This window comes from Mobula birostris, chromosome X (assembly GCF_030028105.1).
Source record: "Mobula birostris isolate sMobBir1 chromosome X, sMobBir1.hap1, whole genome shotgun sequence".
Taxonomy (NCBI): Eukaryota; Metazoa; Chordata; class Chondrichthyes; order Myliobatiformes; family Myliobatidae; genus Mobula; species Mobula birostris.
The window spans coordinates 19,155,995-19,169,022 of NC_092402.1; the positions used below are offsets into that span (position 1 = coordinate 19,155,995).

General features: G+C 43.2%; 1 non-coding gene across 1 annotated transcript; it reads left to right on the forward strand.

The window, feature by feature from the left end:
• Positions 1-8,066: 8,066 nt before the first annotated feature.
• Positions 8,067-8,138, forward strand: trnac-gca (transfer RNA cysteine (anticodon GCA)). The gene has a single exon. It is a non-coding gene; the product is annotated as a tRNA-Cys (tRNA).
• Positions 8,139-13,028: the final 4,890 nt, after the last annotated feature.

Genomic DNA, 13,028 nt, shown 5'->3' on the forward strand with positions numbered 1-13,028 from the left:
TCTGCTTATCTTTAGTTGTTTGCCTCATAACCCAATCAATCACCAGGCTAAATAATATCACCGACATCACACAGCCTTGCCTGACTCCTGTCTTGACTTCAAAGCTCAAATTGCAGTCCCCAACTGTGCAGGAGAAGTTAGCATAGAAACTCTGGATAAGCTGGACAATTTTGGAAGGGATCCCATATGATCGGAGAATTTGCCAGAGGCTCTCCCTGTGGATGCTATCAAAAGCCTTTTCTAAGTCCACGAAATTCACATACAGTTGTCTCTGCCACTGTTCTATGATGTTACTCAGTGTGAAGATCTGGTCGACACAACCTGTTTTTCTTGAAGCCAGTTTGCTCTTTGCTCAAGCGCACATTGACAGCATCTGTAATCCATTGGACAAAGACTTTGGTGAGAATCTTGCTGGGCACTGACAAAAGTGTGATGCCACACTAGTTGTTGTGATCACTTAGTGCTCCTTCCTTGGGGATCCTAACGATCTTTGTCTTTGTCCAGCTCGTGTGAACTTGTCCCCGTTCCCAGATTATGGAAAACAGTGGCTGCAACTTCTGGTTCAGCTCCGAACAGTTCGGTCTTCAAGTTGTCACGTGCTGGAGCTTTGCTGTTCTTCAATGATTTAATCGCAGTAACAATCTCTTCTTCTTGGGTGGATCTGTGTTGATGTCGAGTCTTCTGGTGTCTCTTGAATGTCAGCTTCTTCACTTGGTGATAGTTTATGCAGTAATTCTCTGAAATACTCCGTACATCGCGCTTCTTGCTCCTTCTCAGTTGTCAAAAGCAGGCCTTTCTTGTCTCACACGGGACCACTATATCTGCTCTGGAACTTACCGCATACCAATTTTGAAATCTTGTATATACTTCCTTGGTCACCTCAATTGGCTGTATGATTCAGCCTCCTCTGCAAGGTCTTCTATGTAGACTCTCTTATCCTTTCTTACAAGTCTGTTCTCTTTTTGGTTAGCTTCAGTGTATGTTAATTGAAGTTTCACCTTAATTCGTGTTGATTCTGCATCTAACACTTTCTTCTTAATTTTCTGTCTTTTTTCTAAGGCTGTCCATGTTTACTGCTGTGTCCATTCTTTGTTCTCCTTTCTAGCTCTGTATCCTAGACAAGCCTCACTACTCTCCTTGAAGACTCTTTCCAAGTTGTGTCCGTCCTGTCTACTGACACATCCTCGTCAAGGCCTGGAATCTGTTCTTATGCTGAATGGTGAAAGCAGATCTCACACTGGTGTCCTTGACCTTTTCAACATCAAAACTTGTTAGCTTGACATTGGTGGTTGGGAAGTTGTTGGAGTCGATTGTCAAGGATGAGGTTACAGAATACCCGGAGGCATATGACAAGATAGGCAGAACTCAGCATGCTTTCCTTCAAGGAAAATCCTGCCTGACAAACCTATTGCAATTTTTTGAGGAAATTACAAGTAGGCTAGACAAGGGAGATGCAATGGATGTTGTCTATTTGGATTTTTCAGAAGGCCTTTGACAAAGTGCCACACATAAGGCTGCTAAACAAGATAAGAGCCCATGGAATTACGGGAAAGTTACATACGTGGATAGAGTGTTGGCTGATTGGCAGGAAACAGAGAGTGGGAATAAAGGGATCCTATTCTGGTTGGCTGCCGGTTACCAGTGGTGTTCCACGGGGGTCCGTGTTGGGGCCGCTTCTTTTTACGTTGTACATCAATGATTTGGATTATGGAATAGATGGCTTTGTGGCTAAGTTTGCAGATGATACAAAGGTAGGTGGAGGGGCCGGTAGTGCTGAGGAAACAGAGTCTGCAGAGAGACTTGGATAGATTGGAAGAATGGGCAAAGAAGTGGCAAATGAAATACAATGTTGGAAAGTGTATGGTTATGCACTTTGGCAGAAGAAATAAATGGGCAGACTATTATTAAAATGGGGAAAGAATTCAAAGTTCTGAGATGCAACGGGACTTGGGAGTCCTCATGTAGGATACCCTTAAGGTTAACCTCCAGGTTGAGTCGGTGGTGAAGAAGGCGAATGCAATGTTGGCATTCATTTCTAGAGGAATAGAGTATAGGAGCAGGGATGTGATGTTGAGGCTCTATAAGGTGCTGGTAAGACTTCACTTGGAGTACTGTGGGCAGTTTTGGTCTCCTTATTTAAGAAAGGATGTGCTGACGTTGGAGAGGGTACAGAGAAGATTCACTAGAATGATTCCGGGAATGAGAGGGTTAACATATGAGGAACGTTTGTCCGCTCTTGGACTGTATTCCTTGGAGTTTAGAAGAATGAGGAGAGACCTCATAGAAACATTTTGAATGTTGAAAGGCATGGACAGAGTGGATGTGACAAAGTTGTTTCCCATGGTGGGGGAGTCTAGTACGAGGGGGCATGACTTACTGATTGAAGGGTGCTCATTCAGAACAGAAATGCGAAGAAATTTTTTTAGTCAGAGGGTGGTGAATCTATGGAATTTGTTGCCACGGGCGGCAGTGGAGGTCACGTCATTGGGTGTATTTAAGGCAGAGATTGATAGGTATCTGAGTAGCCAGGGCATCAAAGGTTATGGTGAGAAGGCAGGGGAGTGGGACTAAATGGGAGAATGGATCAGCTCATGATAAAATGGTGGAGCAGACTCGATGGGCCGAATGGCCAACTTCTGCTCCTTTGTCTTATGGTCTTATCTTTGTACATGTGTTCTGGTCCCATTGCTTCACAGCTTGAGTTTCATCGCCGCTACAAGGTGGTGATCACTTCTTGTATCTGCTCCTCTCTTCACCTTTACATCCTGCAAGAATTGTAGCACAGAATTCCACCACTTTCACCACTGTTATTCATCGTTCCACATCCATGCATGCCCATGACGCTAGTCTGAGATGTTATTTCCCACTTTGGCATTTAGATCTCCCAAGATGATGATTATGTCCTGGCATGGTGTTAACTCTACCTTCGATTGTAGGTGTTTGTAAAATATGTCCTTTTCTTCAATGTCACTATTGTTAGTTGGAGCATAGTACTGGATCACAGTCATGTTCACTTGCTTCCCTTTCAGCCTGACCCTCACCAGCTGACTGGTGACTGGTTTGCACTCCAGCAAGCTCCTCTCAAAGCCTTTCATCAAGATGACAGCTACACTATCATGATGCTGACCACCTTCCCTTCCTGAGTATAAAGCTGTTTCACCAGTTACTGCCTTTAGTCTGCCAGACCCTGTCCGTCTGTCCAGTATGAAGGTTGTAACAATGCATTTCTGCAGTTATTTGTGCTAGCTTGTCAGTGTTGTACATGGTTTGTACATTGCAAATAACAATTTTGGTCTTGATCTTGACAGTGTTCAGGGCTTCCTTCATCGTGCCAGTAGCTGTCCCTTGGTTTCCTCCACTGTTAGATTCACCAGATTGATTCCTGGGATGGCAGGACTTTCATATGATGAAAGACTGGATCGACTAGGCTTATACTCGATGGAATTTAGAAGATTGAGGGGGGATCTTATTGAAATGTATAAAATCCTAAAGGGATTGGACGGGCTAGATGCAGGAAGATTGTTCCCGATGTTGGGGAAGTCCAGAACAAGGGGTCACAGTTTAAGGATAAAGGGGAAGCCTTTTAGGACTGAGATTAGGAAAAACTTCTTCACACAGAGAGTGGTGAATCTGTGGAACTCTCTGCCACAGGAAACAGTTGAGGCCAGTTCATTGGCTATATTTAAGAGGGAATTAGATATGGCGCTTGTGGCTAAAGGGATCAGGGGGTATGGAGGGAAGGCTGGTACAGGGTTCTGAGCTGGATGATCAGCCATGATCTTACTGAATGGCGGTGCAGGTTCAAAGGGCCGAATGGCCTACTCCTGCACCTATTTTCTATGTTTCTATGTTTCTATGTTAGTTGTGCAATTCCCAGGTGGAGACTTAGGAATACTGTCGCACACAGATATAGGACTCTTCATTGCTGTTTCCATAACAATTGCTTTTGACCCATCAGCTTGTTATCCTGGAGGACCAGTGGACTACTCTTATTCTGGTCGCTACCCTTTGACCTGTTTGGCATGGGTGACCCTACTAAGAACCAAAGCACAAAGCCCTAACTTCAGCCACACAGCTCTTCGGGTCATTGAGGCACATAAGACTCCAAACACTACAACAAGTTTGTGGTCCTCTTGGAGGATGAATGAAGAATATGGGCAGATTATTCTCCTTCTGTGTGGTTACATTCTCTAAACAGACATATACACCCAATGGCCGCTTTATTAGGTACCTGTTGACCATCAAGGGAACTAAGTTAGGAAACTTACTACACAACTCTCATTTAATTGAAGCTTGCAGTTTATTGTCTCTATGTAACTATGTTGACCCCAGACTAACAACCTAAAACGTGAATTCTACTGTTCCCTTTGTATCAAGACCACTTTTTCAATTGATAACACTGAAACAGGGGATCTCCGTTGGCCGGAAGATCAATCCTTTCTTCTCCTAGTACCTGGCATGGGGATTCTTCCTCACAATGGTTAATCTCCTAAATTATCGGCCATTTGCATTTGAAGCCTCTGCTTTATATTCGTTCCTTACCAGTTCAAATGTTGCATTTCAGTGTTATTGGCGATGGGTCATCTGACTGACCTTTAACACCTTCATATTGGCTCCGCTCCAAGCCAGCATCCATTTATTACCCTCTACTACAAGTAACAACTGGTATTTATGGTTCTTTGTTTTAAATCACTCACCAAACCAGTAACCAGCTTGAATCACTCAGTGCAGACCCAGACCCCACCATTTACAAACCTGCATGTCATATCTTACCAAAAACAGCTCACAAATAACTTCTTATTTAGAAATGATCTCTAGTCCAGCAGATTAACTGGAGCATCATCGTGTCTATTTTAAAGCACTGATCCAGCTGAGCAAAACCGGTTCACAAAATGGAGGGTGCAGAGCAGCTACACAAAATGGCAGCCTCCATTCCTTCGACCTCATGGCAATAACAAAGACAATTGGTTTGTCTACTTCCACTATCCTTAACCCATTTGAGTTTGATGTTTTCTTCCATATCTTAATTCCTCCAAAGCCAACATGTCTCCTACACCAAATAAAGTGGCCACTGAGTGCATGTTCGTGGTCTTCTGCTGCTGTAGCCCATCCACTTCAAATTCTTCTGCACACCACCGTTGTAACGCGTGGCTATCTGAGTTACTGTCAGCTTGAACCAGTCTGGTCATTCTCCTCTCACCCCTCTCAGTAACGAGGTATTTTCACACACAGGACTGCTGCTCAATGGAAGTTTTTTGTTTTTTTGCACCATTCCCTATAAATTCTAGAGACTGTCATGCATGAAAGTTCCAGGAGATCAGCAGTTTCTGAGATACTCAAACTACCTTGTATAGCACCAACAATCATTCCATGGTCAAAGCTGCTTAGATCACATTTCTTCACCATTCTGATGTTTGGTCTAATCAACAACTGAACTTCTTGACCATGTCTGCATGCTTTCATGCATTGAGTTGCTTCTGCAACTATTGATCGGCTGATTAGATATTTGCATTACCAAGCAGGTGTACAGATGCACCTAATAAAGTGGCCACTGAGTGTAGTTTCTGTGTATGGTGTTTTCCCATGGTTGAATAAACTGGTGAAAGCAGATCTTAAAAACTGCTTACTTAACAAAAAATGTAAGCAGGAGAAAGGCAGAAGATGAACCAAGCAAAACCTTTCAGGCAAAATTACTGAGTATTTAGAATTGGGCTGTAATCATTTCCTTAAATTTATAAGTTTTTCCACAATGCAACTTAATGACTTTTGGACCCATGATTGCAAGAACTAATTCGCTAATTGTGAGTATGAATGGGTAATTTAACTTTACACATTTTCTACTAATTATGAGTCTAGTCAGTGTTCAGTGCTTCATTCGTAAATTATATGAAATGCTTGGCTGTGAATATAAAACAGTGACTTGTAAACACCAGAATTTGTTTCTGATCATGCATGTCGAGGATCAAGGACAGAATCACAGAGCCATGGAGTTGTACAAAGCAGAAACTGGTCTTTCAGCGTCCAACATCCCTGCTAGCGTTTGCCTGCCTATTCTTATCCCATTTCCTTCCAATAGAACCATATTCTGTGAGTTACCTACGTAACTATCTACCTACATGGTGCAGCACCTTAGATATTAGACCATAAGACATAGGAGCAGAATTAGGCCACTCAGGCGATTGAGTCTGCTCAGCCATTCCATCATGGCTGGTTTATTATCTTGCTCAAGCCTACTCTCCTGCCTTCTTCCATTACCTTTGGCATCTTGACTAACCAAGTTGGACTTGGTCTCCACAGCTGTCTGTGGTAATGAATTCCACCGACTCATCAACCTCTGGCTAAAGAAAATCGTTCTCATCTCTTTTCTAAATGGACATCTCTCGATTCAGAGGCTGTGCTCTTTGGTCCTAGACTCTCGATTACCTGCAAGTTAACCTCTTGGAAACCTGCACAAGGACTTCAAGGTCCCTTTGCACCTCTGATTTTTTAATTTTCTCCCCACTTAGAAAATAGTCTACACTTTTATCCTTCTACCAAAGTGTATGGCCATACACTTCCCTATACTATATTCCATCTGCCACTTCTTTGCCCATTCCCCCAATCTGTCCAAGTCCATTCACAGACTCCTTACTTCCTCAACACTTCCTGCCCCTCCACTTATATTTGCATTGTCTGTAAACTTGGCCACAAAGCCATCAATTCCATCATCCAAATCGTTAACATATAATGTGAAAAGAAGTGGTCCCAGTACCGTCACCGGTAGCCAACTGGAATATTCCTTATCCTGACTCATTGGCTGACTGGCAGGAGGCAATCTTCTATCCATACTAGTATATTTCCTGTAATACCATAGGCTCTCATCTTGTTTAACAGCCTCATGTGCAGTACCTTTTTAAAGGCCTTCTGAAAATCCATGTAAGCAATATCCACTGACTTTCCTTTGTCTATCCTGCCTGTTAATTCCTCAAAGCATTCCAATAGAGTTGTCAGGCAAGATTTCCCCTGAAGAAAGCCATGCTGACTTTGACTTAATTTTATAATGCACCTCCAAGTACTCCAAAGCCTCATCGTTAATAATGGACTCCAACATCTTCCCAACCACTGAAGTCAGGCTATAATTTCCTTTCTTCTGATTCCCTCCCTTTTTAAAGGGTGAAGTGACATTTGCAATTTTCCAGTCCTCCAGAACCATTCCAGAATCTAGTGATTCTTAAATGATCACTACTAATGGTTTCTTAATGTCTTCAGCCACCTCTTTCAAACCCTGGGTGCAGTCCATCTGGTCCAGGTGACTTATCTAACTTCGGACCTGTCAGCTTCATAAGCACCTTCTTCTTAGTAGTAACAACTAAACTCTATTCTGCTCCCTGACATTCTGGAATTTCTGGCATACAGCTAGTGAGGACCGACACAAAACGCTTCTTAAGTTAATCTGCCATTTCTTGTCTTCCCCCCCCCCCCCCCATTATTACCAGTACAATATCATTTTCCAGCGGTCCAAAATCCACTCCTGCCTCACCTTTACTCTTTATATAGCTGAAAAATTTTTTGGTATTTTCTTTGATATTATTGGCTGGCTTACCTTCATATTTCATCTTTTCTCTCATGTTTTGTTTAGCTTCTTCCTGTTGGTCTTTAAAAGCTTCCCAATCATCTGACTTCCCACTAACATTCGCTGTAATACTGATACATCTGACTTTATCTTCCTCCTCTCAAACTGCATGTTGAATTCTATCTCATAATGATCATTATCTCCTAAATGTTCCTTTACCTTCAGCTCCCTAATCAAATCCACTTCATTACACAACACCCAATCCAGAATTGCCTTTCCCTCAATGGACTTAATCACAAACTGTTCTAAAAAGCTATCTCATAGGCATTCTGCAAGTTCCCTGTCTTGGGATCCAGCACCAACCCAAGTTTCCCAATCAACCTTCATGATTACTTCAACATTGCTCAAATTACATTGTACTGCAAATATTTATAATCCCTATGATAACCATACTAGCACTGATTCAGGAAGTGTGGCTATTTAATATAGCATCTTCAAATTAGAAAAGAACTCTGTGGGCATAGCTCAGTGGTAGAGCATTTGACTGCAGATCAAGAGGTCCCTGGTTCAAATCCAGGTGCTCACTTGGTTTTTGTTGAAAATATTCATCAAATTAAAATGAGCGGAGAGAATTGTTTATGCAATGAGCTGTTGCACTTGAAACACAACTGAAAGTTGAAGCTGTAATAAGTTTTAGGTTTTAGACTCAAAATGGTCAATGTAGAAGGAGCAGGGTAGCTGAATAAATTGCCAAGCTCATTTAAAGAACTTCACACACTGGTCAAGTTCAAGTTTAATTATCACTCAACCATATGTTAATATAGCCAAATGAAATGGCATTCTTCCCGGGCCAAGGAGCCAAACACATTATCAACTGTACGTAGCACAGAGCACAAATAGCACACTCAGTTACAATTTCAGAAAAACATACAGTCACAAAGACCCTGAGTGGCATGACTTGAGAATTCATGGTATGTTGTTCTGGTTCAGCTGGTTCTTCCATCGAGTGAACACCAGAGAACAGCACCGATGGAAAGAGCCAGCTCCTGAATACAAATTCCAGCATGCCTCACAGTGGCTCTCCTGCACTGCCTTGGTGTCCCTCCTCCTGGTCAGCTGTAACAGGTAACCCTGCAGCCTCAGCCTAGTCCTCACCTTGGAGGCAGAGCTTAGGAGGGATAATGGCACCTAATGGTGACTCCTTTGCTTGCATCTTCAGAAATAGCTCTATTTCTACCTTTAATACCTTTATTTTTCCCTTTCAGGGTTCTTTTGAAGACCTGGAGTTACATGCAGGCTTCAGTTCTTTGCGGGAATAGTGCGCACGCGCCGGTCGTGCATGCAGCCTGTTACAGCTGTTCCAATCGGATTCTTACCTTTCTCTTCTTACTTTTTAACTTACGTTATTTTTTGTATTTTTTTTTCATGGTAACATGTCGAAGCTGCACCCTCTCTAACATGCTGGTAGAGAGAGTTTTATTTGGGTTTTTAGCGCTGGAAATAGTTACATCTTGACACGCGGGACAGAAGCATGGTCGCATTGTTCATTCCAGGGACCAGCTGCCTGCGCTAATGCCGGCTGGTTTAGCGAGCAGAGCGGCGGACACCCCTGCTGAAATCTGGAGGAAAACACACAGAGGATAGAAAGGGGGATCACAAAGTCGAGGAAAGAGGACCGGGTCGAGACAACAGAGACTTATGGAGAAGAGGAGTTCGGTGGGTGATAAAATGGACGAGTTCACGGCGTTAGCCAGGCATCAGAGAACATTCCGGGAGTGCAGTGTTATGAGTTTTACTGGAACGGGACTGCACGAGGACATACCTGATCAAAACTTCTCCATGGACGGCTTCCAGACTGTTCCCACTGACCGGAAGTGCACTGAGAGCGGTAAGCGTAAAGGAGTTGGGTGCTTACTGTTCTGGTTAACAACAGATGGTGCAATCCGGGTCATATTACGATTGAGGATCGTGTTTGCAGACCGGATATTGAACTTTTTACTGTTGGACTTCGGCCACATTCCACTGAGATACAACACTGGGCGGCACAGGAGGTCGTTCCTGCCTGTGGCCATCGAACTTGCAGCTCTTCCCGTGGAGGGTCAGACACCCTGAGCCAATAGACTGGTCCTGGACTTATTTTCCATCTGGCATAGTTTGCATTTTGGTGCTTGATTGTTTGAGGTTTTTGTATTGCTATATTTATGCTCTATTCTTGGTTGGTGCGGCTGTAACAAAACCCAATTTCCCTCAGGATCAATAAAGTATATCTATCTATCTATTCTCAGGGTTCCACGACTGGCCGTTATTCGACATGCTAAGGGTTTGGCCTGAGAATCTCGATCTTGTTCGGAAACCTAAGATCTCGGGGCTCTGGGGAAGGGCGGATCGAGGGTCGGTGTCACGGCAGGAAACTTGTGTTGTCAGGGAGGCTGAGAAATCTTTTGCTGTGGGCCTGAAGACCCGAGGTCTTTGTGATCTTCGGACACAGAGCTCAGAAAAAGCAATGAAACGGACTTTTAACATAGTAAACCAGCCGGTTGTTGTTATGTCTCCCTCTCCCTTGCCAGGGAGAGAGAGAACCTGTGGGTTGTCGAATGTCAGATGAAATGCAAAGCCTTTGGGGTAGCTTTGGTCTGTGTCTTTGCTATTGCTTAGCACACACTTGGGCTCGGTGATAGTACCGATGCGCAGTTTTTTGCTGGTGGGGGGTGGGGCAATTGTTGTTTGCTGCTGGGAGGGGGGAATTTGGGGTTCTCACGTTTAACTGTCCTTCATTCTTTGGGGCACTTCTCTGCTTTCGTGGATGTTTGCGAAGGAAAAGCATTTCAGGATGTATATTGTATACATTTCTCTGACATTAAATTCGACCTTTGAATTATTGAACCTTTGAACCACAACCAAGGCAGCACAGCTCCCCCACCATTGGACTTCTCAATAAACCAGTGAACTGGACTTGCAGTATTCTATGCTACCAATGTCTAACAAGGGCTTGAATCACCATAAAAATGTCCAAGAGAATCACTTGCGCTGTGCATCACCCAGTGGTACGTGACAAGTCCAGGTGACAACACAAAAATGGTAGGTAATAAGTCCACTTCCATCGCTACCGAGCAACTCGCTGATAGGACAGTCCTGCAGTATTTGATGTTCTTAGTATCCAGCAGTGACTGCAATTGCAAAGAAGACATACAAGACGAATAAATACACCTTCAATTAGACCTGGAGTGGCCACTGTGTTTGAGCATACTGTTATCTTACCTTCTGGGGATATTACGAATTAGACATTACTTATTGGGCAATGATTTTACTTACTACATTTGTAGAATACAAAGAAGACCATTCACCATTCAGCCCATTAAACTGATGAGGTTTAAAGAGATTAGCTTTATTTGTCACATGTACATCAACACGACAAAACATTCAGTGAAATGCGTTGTTTGTGTCAATGACCAACACAGTCTGAGGATGTGCTGGGGGCAGCCGACAAGTGTCACCATGTTTCTGGTGCCAACATAGCATGCCCATAACTCACTAACTGTAACCTGCACGTGTTTGGAACATGGGAGGAAACTGGAACACCCGGTGTAATAGTGTTACACTAATTGCTGGCACTGTAGTAGTGTTACACTAACTGCTATGCTATTGGGTAGGGATACAGCATAGCAACAGGCCCTCCTGGCTCAATCGCCCAATTACACCCATGTGACCAATTAACCTACTAACCCATGCATCTCTGGAATGTGGGAAGAAACCGGAGCAGATGGAGGAAACCCAGGTGGTCATGAGGAGAACATACAAACTCCTTATAGACAGCAGTGCGAATCACACTCCAATCAATATCAACCTTGCTGGTGCTGTAAAGTGATTGTCCAAGGGGAAGAGGTCAAGATGAAAGGCTACGGCTTGAAATATTGACAATTCCTTTCCTCTTATAGATGCTACTTGACCTGCTGATTTCTTTCTGCAGATTGTTTGTTTCTTGTGGTGCATTAATTCAACTAAAATCCAACCAACCCAGCAAGGTTTCGAGAATCGGAAGTCTGGAAGTTGAACTCCATTGGTCAGAACCCTGGGTCTATGAATCTCTGTGAGTCCGCTGGGCTAGTTGAAGGCCCAATGTCTGTGTGTCTGAGGCTGGAGACCCGAGAAGATAGACCGTCTTGGGGTTAGGGAACTGTGTATCTGTGTGGATGGGAGGGAGGGAGGAAAGGGGCTTGCTTTGCTGTTGTTGGTTTGTTCCTTATTGTGTTCTGTGTTGTTGTGATTGTTTTTCTGTGGAACATTGCAAGCATGCTATATTAGCACTGGAAATGTGTGGTGACACGTGCAGGCTGTCCTCAGCGCACCCTTGTGTGCATTGGTTGTTAATGAAAATGCGACATTTCACTGTATGTTTCGATGTACATGTGATAAATAAACTCGAATTGTGAACATTGACTCCTGAGATAATATCTGCTCTCAAAGGCATTGTAGAATTTTACTGCCTATTTTGAAATTTGCACCGTGTAAACCTTTCATTTGATTTGCTCTGACCTTTCCAAATACAGGCTTAGGGTTTCTTTTAGTGCATATTTGTCTTTTTAAATCTTTTTTGATACTTGGGGTATGCTTTTCTGGTGAGCAGTCAATAACTCCTTATTTTACTGATTCCTGAACCAAGGTGGATTACATCACTCACTTCAACTCTGAAGTGATTCCATACACTATGGAATAACTTTTAAGGACTCTAAGACTCACATTCTCAGTATTTATCTATCTATCTATCCATTTATTTATTTGTATAAGTAACGAAGGATCAGAATCAAGATTAATACCACTGGCATATGTCAGGAAATATGTTGAATTGTGACAGCAGTACATTGCAATTCATAATAAAAAAGAAACCATAAATTACTATATATATATATATATATCACTTATTTAATTTATAGAAATAAGTAATGCAAAAAGAGAGCAAAAATAAAAGAAAAAATAGTGAGAGAGTGTACATGGGTTTGTAGGGTAAGGTAATTGGTGGAAATGTACATAATTCACAACCACCGACATTGAGTTGGGGTTTCACTTTAAGAGGCTGCTCTGACGTGATGACGTTATTATGTAAGGGTGTCATAAGGTGGGCATTGGTGGCAGACCCAAATGCAAGGCATAGACACTGAAGGGCAAGGAACAGAACTAGGTTAGTCAAGAAAGCAAAGGAAGTGGGGAAGAAAGGACGCTGGACATTGACACAGGCCCTGGATGAAACAAGGATACAGGGCCTGGGCTAGGACTTGACTAGGATAGTGGAACCAGGACATGGAACTTGGAACTAGGAGCCTGGGCTTGGACTTCGAGCCAGAGACTGGACAAGAACCCGAAACCTGGGTCTTGACTCGGGCTCGGACCCCAGATCTAGGTGAAGACATGATGAGGCTTGGTTTCTTCGAGGCTAGGGTACTTCAAGGCTTGGGTATGGACTCCGAGCCAGAGACTGGGC